The sequence below is a fragment of the Schistocerca americana genome, chromosome 6 (assembly GCF_021461395.2).
Source record: "Schistocerca americana isolate TAMUIC-IGC-003095 chromosome 6, iqSchAmer2.1, whole genome shotgun sequence".
Lineage (NCBI taxonomy): Eukaryota > Metazoa > Arthropoda > Insecta > Orthoptera > Acrididae > Schistocerca > Schistocerca americana.
In genome coordinates this window covers 232470069-232474322 of record NC_060124.1, presented here as the reverse complement: position 1 = coordinate 232474322, position 4254 = coordinate 232470069, and the positions used below count along the sequence as shown (strand labels likewise).

Below are 4254 nucleotides of genomic sequence, written 5' to 3'. Positions count from 1 at the left end.
CATGGCCCGATGAAAGTTGGACTATACATAGAAAGAACTGTTGTAGTATGGCACAGAGGGTAACCGAAACAAACACGCAATGAGACGAACGCGAAAGACACTTTTATTCAAAGACATTAATTATAATGAAGACACCTCGACTCATGATGGCTCCTGGCCATACAAAAGACGGGACAAAAGAATTAAATCAGAGTCGATTGTACCCATGAGAAGACACACAGTGCCAGAATAGCGTTATCCTGTGACTCTACCGTGTACAAAGATTTGGAAGTCCGTATGTTGATTGGTTGATTTTGGGGTAGGGGACCAAACAGAGAGGTCATCGGTCCCGTCGGCTCAGGGACGGATGCGGAAGGAAGTTGGCGGTGCCCTTTCAAACGAACTAAGTCGGAATTTGCCTGAATCGATTTAGGGAAATTACAGAAAACCTAAATCAGGATGGCCGGACGCGGGTTTGAACCGTCGTCCTCCCGATTGGGAGTTCAGTGTGCTAACTACTGTTGCATACATTAATGAAACATTATGCTTCCCCACAGTGTAACATCTGGACCACCAAAACTAGTTAGACAATATTCCTGGCTGTTACGTGTTCCCACCTCTGACCGTATGAGAGTACTGCCAGCATTGTCGATCATTATCGTTTTTGTGGTCCAAGTGTAAGCAGGCTGTTTAGGTTTTTATGTTGGTAACGCCACGTAGCGCTCTGTATGAAAATCACTGACTGTGCTGTGTGCAGTCTGTGGCTGGTTGGCATTGTTGGAATATTTACTATTGTAGTGTTGGGCAGTTGGATGGGAACAGCGCATAGCGTTGCGCAGTTGGAGGTGAGCCGCCAGCAGTGGTGGATGTGGGGAGAGAGATGGCAGAATTTTGAGAGCGGGCGATCTGGACGTGTATCCGCCAGAAAAACGAAACTTGCAAGACCGGATGTCATGAACTGATATATCACTATTAAGGTAAATACATTGTCCTCCAACAAAATCTTTCATTTGCTAACTATGCCTATAAGTAGTTAGTGCCTTCAGTAGTTAGAATCTTTTATTTAGCTGGCAGTACTGGCGCACGGTGTATTGCAAAAAAAAAAAAAAAAAAAAAAGTGTGTGTGAAATCTTATGGGACTTAACTGCTAAGGTCATCAGTCCCTAAGCTTACACACTACTTAACCTAAAGTATCCTAAGGACAAACACACACACCCTTGCTCGAGGGAGGACTCGAACCTCCGCCGGGACCAGCCGCATAGTCCAAGACTGCAGCTCCTTACACCGCTCGGCTAATCCCTCGCGGCTGTCACTTTACTGTTGATCAGAATAAGTAAAGAGAGAAATATCTGAGTACGTTCGGTTTTGCTCAGCTGTTTGAAAATTAAATAACGTAGAGGTTTTCCAGCACTGTCATTTATAAATTTTTCTAAGGAGAAGTTACACAAATGTCGTGTGGATCGGCAGACGCAAGAGTCCTTCAAACCTTTGAATACCGCATTCACAGGTCAACGTTATTGTACTCCTTCCATACGTGCGTCTTTTCTGGAGTGCATACGGCCCGGACTGCATTTTTTATGGATTATTATGCGTGACCGCAACGAACAGAGCAGGTGGAGAGTATTCGGCGAATGGATTGACGTGCCCCCCACCCCCCGGCTTAAATACCGTCGAGCACGTGTGGGCTGCTTTGGGAGACTTATTACTGCACGTCCCACCAGTCACTGGGTACCACCTGTGTAACAGATCCATGAGGGACATTTCAACCCTTGTAAAGCTGCCCAAGTTAGCTGTTGGTGATGGGATTGTGAAATGAAAACGCGAAGGACCAACCACAGCTAAAACGAGACCCAGCAGATCTCATGTGCTGCCAAGCACTGCGGAGGGTGACTGTAAAAAATCACATGAACGCAGCGGAAGAAATCACTCGTCGTACCAGCAGTCCAGCTAGCGCCATGACTGTGCGTACGGAGTTACGAATAATGCGGCACAACGGTCGGGCAGCTCCTAATGAGTCACACATCGCCGTAGTGAGCGTCGAGCGGTGCTTGACGTGGGGCAACAGTCACGCCACTGGACAGTGTGTGACTGGACGTGAATGATTTGGAGTAATGAATCACACTACATCGTGTGGCAATCCGATGGAAGGATTTGCAGTTGCCCAGTTCCTGGATAAACGCTGTGTGCCATGATGTGTTGTGCCAACAGACAAGTACGGAGGTTGTCGTATTACGGAACAGAGTGTCTTCCTGGTTAGGTTGCGGTCCGCTCATTGAGCTCAAAAGCACTCCGTCTTCAGGCCACGAGTGGCCGACCGCCGTGTGGGGATATGAGGGGCGTGGGGTCAGCACACCGCTCTCCCGGTCGTTATGATGGTGTTCTTGACCGAAGCCGCTACTATTCGGTCGAGTAGCTCCTCAATTGGCATCACGAGGCTGAGTGCACCCCGAAAGTTGGCAACAGCGCATGGCGGCCTGCATGGTCACCCATCCAAGTGCCGACCACGCCCGACAGCGCTTAACTTCGGTGATCTCACGGGAACCGGTGTATCCACTGCGGCAAGGCTGTTTCATTGAGCTCAAGAGGAAAAAAATATGATCGTATTTGACAGCACTATATGCTGTTTGCAGCAGAGCATCAGTTCGGAGGCGATGGCCGTGACGGCACGACGGTGCACCGAGTCACAGAGCGCAGCACCTGTGTGGCAGTGACCCAGAATTACGATATTCCTGAACTCAGTGAAACAGCTTTCGAATCAGTCAGAACGTCGACATCGGTCCAATCCGCAACGTCCAAGATCGATACCTTCTCCAGTTCGGGTCTTGAGCAAGAATGGACAAGTCCTCTACAGACACACAGACTGTCCTACCAGAGTACAAGCCGTAATAAAAGCGGTGTGTGGAGGCACCCCACATCAATGACCACTGTAAGGTGTCAGGCAAATCCAACACCTTCCATGAAAACCCTGACATGATAAGCAAATCCAGTAGTATGTCACATAGCTCCGAATAAATAGTGACATTAAATTAACCAAAGTAATACGAGTAACGAGTGAGCAAATGGAATACCTCAGACTAACACAAGAATGCCTAAATGCGTGTCATACCTTCCCACCGTGAGACAGACGCAGTTCTGAGGGGAGAAACGAGAACAGAAGCCAAGAGCAGAACCGTGTTACGCTAGAAGGCCCCACGATAAGGGACGGACACCCACGTCGCCAGCTAACCACCAGGACCACCCCCAGCCCATGTTAAAAGCTAGAGCCATCCAGAAGAACAGTATAGATCTTACGATAACACAAAAAGGGCCACACCAGGCGCAAGTTTTACCGTGAGACTTTTTCGCGTCTCTGTTACGTTGCAAACGTTAAAAACATTGCCTCACCACGAAAAGTAACCGCCAGGACTACCCCCCAGTCCATGTTAAAAGATAGAGCCCTCCAGAAGAACAGTATAGATCTTACGATAACACTAAAAGGGCCGCACAAGCTGCAAGTTTTAGCGTGAGACTTTTTCGCGTCTCTGTTACGTTGCAAACTTGAAAAACATTGCCCCACCACGAAAAGTATAACGGTTCTCATTGGATAGACAGAATTTTTGTAGGCGGAGCTTAAGGTTAACATTGAGACCCTGATTGGTCAGATGAAAACACAGCCAGATACTTTTTTTTTTTTTTTAAACCAACTTCGGTAAATTGTAGTAAGGAGAAGTTAGGAAAGAGTTGCTTCCGAGACGGCGAGCTGGATGGAGCTGTGCCGTCCGCCGCCCCCTGACGAACACCAACAAGGTAATGAACACACGCGATGCCGCATTTTTGAGCGCATAAGGCTTCACTCAGAACTGCAGAAGTCTCATCTGTTAATCCCCTTTTTACGTAATACTAGTGTCGATCGTCAATTGAAGCTCATGGTATCCACATTTGCTACGTAAGTTAAAATCTGAAACGCGATGCTTTTTCTGTTATATAATTATTGAGAAGCCACATCAGCAACTGTAATTTACGACAAGTTAGATAAGTAATTAAAGATAATTGAGGGTCACTGTAGACCATTCTGATAGTTTTCTCTTTTGTGAAACTTAATTTAAACCTAGATTACAGATGTGATATGGCATAGGTCATCCTTCAATCCATTGTAGAACTTGGAAACCCACTCAGGGAATATTCGTTCACATTTTTGTTGAACGCAGTTGGTTTTTATCATCCTGTATTAAAATATTTTCTTTTATCAATAGTGCAATTTATAAACAATGTTTTGTGAGTAGAATAAAATTTCCA

General features: G+C 46.5%; 1 pseudogene; it reads right to left on the bottom strand.

Annotated features, from left to right (window-relative positions):
- Positions 1–2433: 2433 nt before the first annotated feature.
- LOC124621180 lies at positions 2434–2551 on the bottom strand (annotated as a pseudogene).
- Between the last annotated feature and the right edge of the window lie 1703 nt (positions 2552–4254).